We start from the raw sequence: 12,871 nt of genomic DNA on the forward strand, positions 1-12,871 counted from the left end.
TTCAATAGCAGAAAAAAAACAAGATAATTTTTGAAAGCTCCAACCAACTCACGCCCTTTAAGATTTATATAGTGCCAGTCCAGAGTCCATCCATCAAAAGCAGTTGGGGAAGAGTATTGAGATTAACCTTGCCCAAGGTCTTCTAGTCCACTGGGAAAAGACAGGTCTCGCAATACCCGTGGTAGGTATGCCCGTCTGCACAAACAACAAGCGGGAAAAACCCTGAGTACGAGAAGGTACTCAGCTAGACTTACCCGACTAACTCAAAAGAAAAGACTCCAAGGAGCATGACTGGCTTTATCAGGGAATGGCTTGACTCCTTTGCAGAAAGCAAAAGTCACATTTAATTAATAATTCAGCTTATTCCTTCCTATTTATGCTAGGTGAGCACCTGTACTATGCATCATTATAGTATTAATTCCTGATTAAGCAAGCAAGTAATATTATAATCACATTCATCAACTTATCCCATCATCATCGTTAATCACATTCCATAATTATTACTACGATGGTGCAGCTCAAGTCAAGTGTTCACTGTCCAGGAACGATGGCGATTCGAATCGATTACTACTGAGCTCAGGGGTATTCCTTATGCAAACCACACTCACCCGCTAAAGTGAGCTACAGGTCACCATGGCACATATCCAGAAAGACAAGCACGCGGACTCGCATAGAACCACCGTACCCGGGGACCGCCCGACTGCCTTAGCCAGCCACGCTGGCCTCGGACTTACTCTTCGCGCCCCCGTAGTTCCCCCATCCATCTCCAATACGGTGCGAATGGATCGAGAACCGGCCCAGATAGTGTTGGGCTTCGCGGTCGGAACGACTTATCCGGCCAGCTAAACATGAGGCATGCGTTCAACATGACTTGGGGTACAGCAACGGTACGGTCCTTGATCGACACAGACGGAATCACTATGGTCCAACAACCCCACAAGACTCCGTCCGGTCTCCATTTATCCACCATAGCCATTAACTAGATGATATCCAACATAAGCTCTTCCATCAAACATAGGTAACCATCTATCTCGCGGATGACAGGAAATCACCCGACTTCTACCGTCTAAGCAGGCTAAGCATAAACTCGCCCTAGACTAGCAGGGTATATCAAGGTAGGATAATCAATGGTAAAGCAAGGATATAATGCAGCAACGGTGTCACACAACTCCTATACTTAATGCAACAATCATAAAGCATAATTGGACTGTTAGAAAGCATAGGTAAGTAAATGCTCCGGTGCTTGCCTTGCACAAAGTCAGACGCGCGGTGGTCTGGGCACTCCGGCAACTCCTCTTGGCCTTCCTCTGGGAAGACCTCCGGCTGGGGCTCCTCCTGTGGGTCCTCCTCTATCTCCGAATACGGGAGGTCCTCTTGCGAACCTGTATGATGCGATGCACGTGCATAAGTATCATGAATGCCCGAGGTATGATGGTTATGAATGAAGATGAGTAATAATTCTTTTGACAGAGTAGGTGCATATCTCCTTTCTGCTAACAACCTAACTCATTTACGGAGTAAGTGCATACTTCTTCTCTAAACACTTTAGAGGAGTGCACCAAGAAGAGTGGTGTGGCCCGGCGCACACACACACAACGCGGAATTACGAGAAAGAAACTACTATTCATTACCAACACCACATTTCAGCTAGGTTGCGAACAAGGAACCAGCAGGCATCACACAATCGAAAATGCACAAGAATGGCTATAAACCATGAAATCGCCTTAATCCTATTACTTATCATTTCATGTGAATAAACAGGCTTGAACTGTGACCTCTGTCTAGATAGCTCAGAAAATTCCACAAAAATTACAGGAGCTACTCTATGCTATAACAGAGTCATGATAAATTTTTCACCACTTTTTGCTAAGTACAGCAGCCTACACAAAAAGATGAAACTACTGGTCGAAATGCACATTTAATAACTTTGTACAGTGAAAAGTGTCAAACAGCAGATTTCATATTTTTACCTAACACCACTTAGCACAAGAGAAGTTAGTAAAAATTATCAAGGCATAACTCCACATACTTTATTTATTAAAAATCATGCAAGAATTAGCCCAAAAATGAAATTAAATCATATTCCAATGTTTTTGCACAGTAACTGCATTCTATTTAATTTTTCCAGCAACTACACCACACATAGAGTCTAGCAAAACAAGAATCACAATTTTCAGAGCAATAACCTACTTACTATGCATTTTCTCAGATTTCAGCTATTTAAGCAATTAAACAGGTTTACACAGAAAATATTCACCAAAAATTCATCTCATATTTTTTCAAAGACAGATCTACTCAGCAGAAACCTAACAAATAAAAAGAAAAAGGGCCGAAACCCTGGCGCATGGGCCGGCCCAGCAGGCCGTTGCCGCGGCCAGGCTGAGCCTCTCGGCCCAAAACCCTCTCCCTCTCCCCTGGCCAGGCCGAGACGGTGGCCGGCGCTCCGGCGGTTGGCACGGAGGCGCGGCGGCCGTCTCCGGCGCCGGTTGGCTCCGACGAGGAGCGCACCACGTGTGCGAGCGCGAGGCGGACCTATCCCTGCGGTTCGGTGTGCGCGTAGGGCGCTGGAGGTTCCCGGCCGCGTGCATGGCAGCACGGCGGCGGAGAAGAGCTCCGACGAGCGCTGCGCGGAGACCAAGGCGCGCGCATTGCTCCGATTGAGCGCGGAAAAACTCGATTCGGGGTCTAGCGGCCCCGGTGCTTGCGCAGAGATAGCAAGGGAGGAAGCAAGGAGGCGCAGACACGGCGGAGCACGAGCTCGCGGAGCCCCGTCCATGGCGGTGCGGGGAAAACGGCCAAATCGGCCTCCTTACCGACGATGGCGGCGGCGGAAACACGAGCAGACGGGTGGCGCGGGTGGTGGCGGGGCTCGAGCGCACACAGGCGAGGCTTGAGCGGGCGCGGGCGTGGCCAAGCACGCCGGCAACGGCGAGCGTCGCGGCGGGCGTGCGCGCTGCAGCTGCGGACGCGGCGAGAGCGAAGGAGAGCGGGCAGGCGCGGCCGGGCGAATGCGCGAGCGAAAATGGGACGAGGCGCGTCCCATTTCGGGGTAGGCGGTCGTGGCGGGGCCCGCTCGCCAGGCATCGCCGGCCACGCGGCGCGGCGGCCAGGCGACGGCGAGCGCGTGGCGCTCCCAGCCTGTGGCCGGTCGGCCACGACGCGCGCGGCGCGCGGGTGCGGACGCAGACGCGGGTGCGGCCGGTGGGCTGGCGTGGGCCGAATCCGGCCTGCCGGCTCGCGCTGGCTTTTCTCTTTTTTTTTTAATTTTTGAATCCAACTCATAAGCACTATTTAGCAAACTTAGAAGCTTTTTCACAAAAAGTGCCCAAAATAAAAGTTGTAGAGAATTTTAAACTGAACAACTTTCATTTAGGGCTCAACTCAAAATTCTAAATAATTTATGAAATATAAATTTATTTTGAACCTAGGGCAAAAAGGAATTTATTTTCAAAGTAAGTTCTTTTGCTCCAAAATGCCTCAAATCTTTTGCAAAGAACTTTGTTAATTCATTTGAAGACTAAGCACATAGATCCAACTTGATTAATTGTTTGAAGGACAATTAGTTAACAAAGCAATACTCAAGCAATTTAATTAAATTGAAACAAAAATGCAACTCACAAAAATGATGATGCATTTAGGGTTAATGCTTGATGATGCTTATGCCATGCTTAATGAAGGTTTGGGTTAATTAAGTATATGCATTATGCAGGCTTAACACGGAGGTGTTACAGCCCTACCCCCTTAAAGAAATCTCGTCCTGAGATTTGGGTTAACTAACCAGGTTTTATGAAACTCGGGATAAACTTCTTTCAGGTAATCCTCAGTCTCCCATGATGCATCCCTGTCATCATGGTAGCTCCACACAACCTTGTAAGTGCGCACCGCGCGATTCCGAGTAATTCTTTCCTTGCTATCCACAATTCTTACGGGCTCCTCTTTATAGGCCAGGTCAGCTGCTAGCTTCAATTCTCGCTCATCGACCCTTTCTTCGGGTACTCGCAAACACTTCTTTAGCTGAGAGACGTGAAAGATCGGAAAGATGGAACTCATCGACTCGGGCAATCGCAACTTGTAAGCAACTTCACCTTTTCTTTCAAGAATCCTGTATGGACCCACATATCTTGGCGCAAGCTTCCTCTTGGCTCCAAACCTTTGCGTACCCTTTATCGGGGACACCTTGAGGTAAACATAGTCACCGACTTCGAACTTTAAGGGTCTTCTTCTGTTATCAGCATAACTCTTTTGTCGGGACTGTGCAGCTTTCATGTGCTCTTGGATGGTTCGAACCTTTTTTTCAGCTTCGGGAACAAAGTCAATACCGTAGTATCTCCTCTCCCCCGCTTCTACCCAGTTCAACGGAGTTCTACACTTTCTGCCATATAACGCTTCAAACGGCGCCATCTTGATACTCTCTTGATAGCTGTTGTTGTAGGAAAACTCAGCCAACGGTAGCCAAGATTCCCACGAACCCTTGGCAGATAGCACACAAGCTCTCAACATATCTTCAAGAATTTGGTTAAGTCTTTCAGTCTGACCCGAAGTCTGAGGATGATAGGCAGTGCTGTGCAACAACTTAGTACCCATACCTTCATGTGAACGGGTCCAAAAGTGAGCCGTGAATTGCGAGCCTCTATCAGACACTATGGTCTTGGGTACCCCATGTAAACGGACAATCTCTTTAAGGTAGAGGTCAGCATATTGAGGTGGTCTGTAGGTCGTTTGGACAGGTAAGAAGTGAGCTGACTTGGTTAGTCGATCAATGACTACCCAAATCGAGTCATTCCCCTTCTGTGTAGTTGGCAAGCCCGTGATGAAATCCATACTTATGTCATCCCACTTCCAAGCAGGAACTGGCAGCGGCTTTAACAAACCTGCCGACTTCATGTGAATGGCCTTGACACGACAACAAGTATCGCATCGAGCCACATAGGCTGCTATTTCTTTCTTCATCTTGGTCCACCAATATCGGGGTCTTAGGTCATGATACATCTTGTTGCTTCCAGGGTGGATGGATAGCTTGGAAAGGTGAGCCTCATCCATTATCTTGTTCTTGAGTTCCCGGTCCTTCGGCACGACGAGACGAGTATCGAACCAAAGTACACCACTGTCATCGATTCTGAAATGCGGAATTGACTCCTTCGTCATTCTTTCTTTGAGGTGATATATGCCAGGATCAGTCTTTTGGCTTTCAATGATCTGCTGGTCAAGAGAACATCGAACTTGGATATCATGCAGGACTGCAGGATGCATCAGATTGAACCTCTCTCTAACCATCGGCTTTACAGCATGATGATGTGACTTGCGACTCAAAGCATCCGCAACTACGTTTGCCTTGCCAGGGTGATAGTGCACTGTCAAGTCATAGTCCTTGATTAGCTCTAACCATCTTCTTTGTCTCATGTTAAGCTCAGGTTGGGTAAAAATGTATTTGAGACTTTTGTGATCTGTGTAGATATTGCATACATTTCCCAACAGATAGTGCCTCCATATCTTCAAGGCATGCACAACTGCAGCTAGCTCAAGATCATGCGTGGGATAGTTGACTTCATGCCTTCTCAACTGACGTGAAGCATACGCGATCACTCGGCCTTCTTGCATCAGCACACACCCCAACCCGGTCTTCGATGCATCGCAGTACACATCAAAAGGCTTCTCGATATCAGGTTGTGCCAGGACAGGAGCAGTGGTTAGCAACTCCCGCAGGGTGCGGAAAGCTGCCTCACACTCTTCCGTCCAGACAAACTTATCTTCTTTTTGTAGGAGACTTGTCATTGGTTTGGCAATCTTAGAGAAATCTGGAATGAAACGGCGATAATACCCTGCCATTCCAAGAAAACTCCGAACTTCATGCACAGATGTGGGCGGTTGCCAATCCATGACCTCTTGTACCTTCGATGGGTTGACTGATATGCCATTTTCAGAAATGATATGGCCAAGGAAGGCAACTTCCTTTAACCAAAACTCGCATTTACTGAACTTGGCATATAACTTATGCTCTCTTAGTCTAGTAAGTGCAACCCGCAGATGCTGGGCGTGCTCTTCTTCATTTGCGGAGTAGATCAGAATGTCATCCAAGAATACAATTACGAACTTATCCAATTCGGGCATAAAGACTGAATTCATAAGATACATAAAGTATGCAGGAGCATTTGTTAGGCCGAAAGACATAACAAGATACTCGTACAACCCGTATCTAGTAACGAAAGCAGTCTTATGTATATCCTCAAGACGAATCCTGATCTGGTGATACCCTGATCTCAAGTCAATCTTGGAAAACACTTTAGCCTTCGACAACTGATCAAACAAAATATCAATTCTCGGCAGAGGATACTTGTTCTTGATTGTCACGGCATTGAGTGGCCGATAATCAACACATAGCCTCAAGGATTGATCTTTCTTTTTCACAAACAAGGCTGGACAACCCCATTCAGAAGTACTTGGCCTAATGAAACCCAACTTCTTCAGCTCATATAACTATTTCTTCAAGTCTGCTAACTCATTGGGAGGCATACGATAGGGTCTCTTGCAGATTGGAGCTGTACCGGGCACTAGATCAATTGCAAATTCAATGTCTCTTTAAGGAGGCAACCCAGGCAAGTCTTCAGGAAAAACATCAGGGAATTCACAGACTACTGGAATCTCGGCAAGCGAGGAAGCTCGAATAGCATAGGTTAACTTGGTCATGTCTGCAACTCGAGGTAATACCACTTGGAAAGTGTCCTTACCCTGAGGATCCGTGAGGGTAACGGTCCTATTCCCAGTATCGATCACCACTTGCTTATCCTTCATCCAATCCATTCCCAAGATCACATCCATAGTTAACCCAGGTAACACTACCAAATTAACTCTATATGCCTTATCTCCAATTTCAAAAGTTGCATGCTCGAGCATTTGATTAGATAGGACGTCAGCACCAGCAGAACTGATGCGGTACCCATAATCCAATTGCTTAAGTTTTTACTCATGTGACCGTGCATATGCTTGACTCATAAAAGAATGCGATGATCCAGAATCAAATAAAACAACTGCAGGATGTCTGTTGACAAGAAACGTACCCGCAATGACTGGTTCGCCATCAGGAATCTCATTCACAGAAGTGTGATGAGCACGGGCTTGATAGGTTGTCTGCTTCTTCGGGTAGGGGCAGTACTTGGCGAAGTGACCTGGTTGGTTGCAGTTGAAGCACGGGCCTCTCACGGCGGAAGGAACTGCCGTGGAACCCCCAGTCTTGGCTTGAGCTTGGGGTGCAGGTGGGCGATAGCCCCTCTGATTCTTTGGAGGGGGCGGAGCATTCCTCTTGGGAGCAGGTGCCCGGAACCTTGGGTTCTGAACTGGAGGGCGATATTGCTGACGGTTAGGCATTGGAGGTCGGAACTGGGAAGATCCTCCCTCGAAGCTTCTCTTGCGACCCTTGGAAGCAGCATGCAGATTGTTATTATTCTCCTGAGTCAAGCAGTCGCTGATGAACGCATTGAATGTAGTCCTTGAACTGATACCCATGGTTTTAGCCATTTTTGTATTGAGGCCTCTTGAAACTTTCTATCTTCTTCTCTTCAGTGTCCACGTGTGAAGGAGCATAACGGGACAGATTATTGAACTCTTGCAGGTATTCATTCATACTTCGATTGCCTTGAGTGAGCCTCATGAACTCAGACACTTTCATGGCCATCAGACCTGGTGGGACATAGGTGCTGCGGAAAATCTGGGTGAACTGCGCCCAGGTGATAGGAGTATCCGGCGGAAAAGTGGTGCGTTGGTGGGACCACCAAATTCCAGCCGGCCCCTGCAGTTGATGGGCACCATACTCCACCTTCAGCGACTCGGTCATGCGGAGTAGGCGAAACTTGTCTTCCGTGGTGTTGATCCACTCGAGAGCCTCGAGCGGCTCCTTAGCTTGCAGGAACTTTGGCGGATCCGTGTCCAGAAAATCCTTGAAAGTACTATACTGGTTCACGGGGCGGTCACGGTAGCCTCCGTGACGGGTGTTTGCTGCAATGTCACGCAACGTGGCCTCCATGTTGCGCTGACTGCCAAGGAACTGCTGTAGAAGCTGCTCAGCTGTCAAAGGGCCGGGAGGTGGAGGTGGCGGTTCGGTCCTGGGGTTGGCCCCATTACCCCCATTGCCTCCATTACCATTTCCACCATTTACATTGCCTCCATTGCCCTAGTCGGAACCATCTCCCACTAGAGAGCCACTAGCGGTACGGCGAGTGTCAACCATCTGCATATTCAGCATCAAGTAATCATTAGGTGATGTTACAACATTGTAAACGAATGTAATAATCATGCCGGTGCATTATTGGAAGAAATGAATTCATTCAACAATACGCAGGCACAAAGATTCATTTTCACAATCCATAACATCACTAATTATATTACTTGAATAAAAGACATCATCTGAGGCATACATCATCCAAAATTGCCAGCATACACACACAGGACTTGAGGCGTTCAGGCAGCACCACAACATAAGACGATCTAACACACATGAGCCATACTAATAAAGGTTACATGCCAACATCGAAAGAGACCAAAGTGCCACTGTGACTAGCTAGGGAACCACTAGACTACTCGTGCTCGCTACCAACGTCGGACTCGGCAGCAAGAACTACGTCGTCGTCGGGTGCAGGCGCAGGTGCAGGTGGAAGGTCAGCGTCCTCCTCGCCTCCATCGGGGTTGATAACCCCAGGCTCCATCTCAGCAGCTCCAGGTGCGGGAACGTGGTGTAGCTGGTTGTACAACACGTGGTAGTCCTCATGCAGCTGAGTGATGTACTGCTCTCGGTCAAAAAGCCAGTGCCCCAGCTGGTGAGCATCGTTCCGGGCTTCATTCCTCTCAGTGACCAACTGGGCCATCATCCTGTCAGCATTACGCTCGTACTGCTCATAGCGTGCCACACGTGCATGCAAGGTAGCGATCTCCTTGTTGGCAGCTCTCTCACGGGCCTCAGCGTCATCCCTGGTGGCAGTGATAAGGTCTATCTGAAGCCTCAGGTCTCTGACACGATCCGAGTGCCTCTTCTTCTTCTTCTCTTGCCTCTCCATCAAGGTCTTGTTCCAGCCATTGATCTTGTTCATGCAAGACTGGGTAGCATCCAAGGTCTGCATCATGGCAAACATGGCACTCATCGCTGCGTTGTCACTGTCTTCGATCTCATGAATTCCAGGCCAGCGTGCCATGTTGGGAGATTGCTCCCAAAAGGTGTCAGTAGGGTCACCACGAGGAAACACTCCCGCCATAGCCTGCGCCAGGCTCAGTGGAAAACGCTCCATGATGATGCGTAGGACAGAGAAGGCAACTCTGCTAGCCCCCTCTCCTGGCGTGACTCCATAGGCACGAATGCGCCACCCCTCCCACTCGGAGTCCTCGTGGAGTGGTGGGACGGTAACCTCCACAGCGACCAAGCGGTCTCTGTCGCTCGGCTCCTCAGTCACCCAGGAGTACACAGGTCGCTGCTCCTCTGTATACCCCACATGGGCCAGCACACGCCAAAGGAGCGTGGGCATCCCAAACTCCTCCAGGAAGTGGCCCTCCCGGAACGTGGTGCGAGGTGCGAGCTGTCCACGTGGCGCACGTCCCCCAGTGGACTTGCGAGCCGTTTGCTTTGTGCGGGCCATCTGTCAGAAATTTATCCCGGATGAGTCGAGTTATTAATTAACCAATTTTAATTAATGGAAGAATCAATTTATAAGGGAAGGTAAATGTAATGACATGGAATGAATAAACATGATGTATGCACGCGTCTTACTTTCTCACACTTAGCAAGAATAATTCTAGCGGATATACGGTGGCATACAACGTTCTCTCATAGCGTATAACTAGGCGTTCTACACGAATCGCTGTTATGTACCTGCAGAAAATCCACTTCAGCCCATCCCAACAATATGAACAATGCATTGCAGAAAATAAAGATTAAGCACTCACACGCACGTGCATCCCCAATACACGCACATGTAGTACATCTACCCGATCCTCGTCCAATGACGGCATCGTCTCAACAGACGGCACAACCCACAAATAAATACCTTAGTAAGTACATGGTTTTGACATGCAAGTACTTCCGGTATCACACTAGCACTCCCCTAGATTGCCGGTTGGACAACCATGCTCTCACAACTCCCACTTACCGAAGCGTAGAGGCAAATGGAACCATACATTACCATTCAAGCGAATGGCACCCATACTATTGCACGTCGTATGAGCAACGAAATAGAAATATGATGCAAAAACCCCCAAGTCAGTACTTAAATAGCCACCTAAAGTCCTTATTTGGCCATAAAGGATATGACCACTGGCACACTCTTAGTTTTGTAAACATATAAATATATATAAATTTTTTTTAATAGACATGTGAACAGTAACCGCCAAACCTTGCTCTGATGCCAGCTGTAACAGAACCGACCAATTTATAAAAGCATAAGTGAAACACCACTCGCTAAGCGAGCATTTGTCGCACTTAAGCCGTTATAAACCCGGTAGTCCGGAAATCTCGAAGGATTTCAAACCAATCATCATCAACCAAGATCGTACAAGTTTAGCGTCACCGTTCGCATGTTACAACATTTCGTAATTAGTTCAACAACATCAGAGTGCGGAAAATAAAGTTATTACAAACCGAGTTCCTCAAGTTCAATAGCAGAAAAAAAAACAAGATAATTTTTGAAAGCTCCACCCAACTCACGCCCTTTAAGATTTATATAGTGCCAGTCCAGAGTCCATCCATCAAAAGCAGTTGGGGAAGAGTATTGAGATTAACCTTGCCCAAGGTCTTCTAGTCCACTGGGAAAAGACAGGTCTCGCAATACCCGTGGTAGGTATGCCCGTCTGCACAAACAACGAGCGGGAAAAACCCTGAGTACGAGAAGGTACTCAGCTAGACTTACCCGACTAACTCAAAAGAAAAGACTCCAAGGAGCATGACTGGCTTTATCGGGGAATGGCTTGACTCCTTTGCGGAAAGCAAAAGTCACATTTAATTAATAATTCAGCTTATTCCTTCCTATTTATGCTAGGTGAGCACCTGTACTATGCATCATTATAGTATTAATTCCTGATTAAGCAAGCAAGTAATATTATAATCACATTCATCAACTTATCCCATCATCATCGTTAATCACATTCCATAATTATTACTACGATGGTGCAGCTCAAGTCAAGTGTTCACTGTCCAGGAACGATGGCGATTCGAATCGATTACTACTGAGCTCAGGGGTATTCCTTATGCAAACCACACTCACCCGCTAAAGTGAGCTACAGGTCACCATGGCACATATCCAGAAAGACAAGCACGCGGACTCGCATAGAACCACCGTACCCGGGGACCGCCCGACTGCCTTAGCCAGCCACGCTGGCCTCGGACTTACTCTTCGCGCCCCCGTAGTTCCCCCATCCATCTCCAATACGGTGCGAACGGATCGAGAACCGGCCCAGATAGTGTTGGGCTTCGCGGTCGGAACGACTTATCCGGCCAGCTAAACATGAGGCATGCGTTCAACATGACTTGGGGTACAGCAACGGTACGGTCCTTGATCGACACAGACGAAATCACTATGGTCCAACAACCCCACAAGACTCCGTCCGGTCTCCATTTATCCACCATAGCCATTAACTAGATGATATCCAACATAAGCTCTTCCATCAAACATAGGTAACCATCTATCTCGCGGATGACAGGAAATCACCCGACTTCTACCGTCTAAGCAGGCTAAGCATAAACTCGCCCTAGACTAGCAGGGTATATCAAGGTAGGATAATCAATGGTAAAGCAAGGATATAATGCAGCAACGGTGTCACACAACTCCTATACTTAATGCAACAATCATAAAGCATAATTGGACTGTTAGAAAGCATAGGTAAGTAAATGCTCCGGTGCTTGCCTTGCACAAAGTCAGACGCGCGGTGGTCTGGGCACTCCGGCAACTCCTCTTGGCCTTCCTCTGGGAAGACCTCCGGCTGGGGCTCCTCCTGTGGGTCCTCCTCTATCTCCGAATACGGGAGGTCCTCTTGCGAACCTGTATGATGCGATGCACGTGCATAAGTATCATGAATGCACGAGGTATGATGGTTATGAATGAAGATGAGTAATAATTCTTTTGACAGAGTAGGTGCATATCTCCTTTCTGCTAACAACCTAACTCATTTACGGAGTAAGTGCATACTTCTTCTCTAAACACTTTAGAGGAGTGCACCAAGAAGAGTGGTGTGGCCAGGCGCACACACACAACGCGGAATTACGAGAAAGAAACTACTATTCATTACCAACACCACATTTCAGCTAGGTTGCGAACAAGGAACCAGCAGGCATCACACAATCGAAAATGCACAAGAATGGCTATAAACCATGAAATCGCCTTAATCCTATTACTTATCATTTCATGTGAATAAACAGGCTTGAACTGTGACCTCTGTCTAGATAGCTCAGAAAATTCCACAAAAATTACCGGAGCTACTCTATGCTATAACAGAGTCATGATAAATTTTTCACCACTTTTTGCTAAGTACAGCAGCCTACACAAAAAGATGAAGCTACTGGTCAGAAATGCACATTTAATAACTTTGTACAGTGAAAAGTGTCAAACAGCAGATTTCATATTTTTACCTAACACCACTTAGCACAAGAGAAGTTAGTAAAAATTATCAAGGCATAACTCCACATACTTTATTTATTAAAAATCATGCAAGAATTAGCCCAAAAATGAAATTAAATCATATTCCAATGTTTTTGCACAGTAACTGCATTCTATTTAATTTTTCCAGCAACTACACCACACATAGAGTCTAGCAAAACAAGAATCACAATTTTCAGAGCAATAACCTACTTACTATGCATTTTCTCAGATTTCAGCTATTTAAGCAATTAAACAGGTTTACA

The sequence above is a fragment of the Sorghum bicolor genome, chromosome 1 (assembly GCF_000003195.3).
Source record: "Sorghum bicolor cultivar BTx623 chromosome 1, Sorghum_bicolor_NCBIv3, whole genome shotgun sequence".
In the NCBI taxonomy this organism is placed as follows: Eukaryota; Viridiplantae; Streptophyta; class Magnoliopsida; order Poales; family Poaceae; genus Sorghum; species Sorghum bicolor.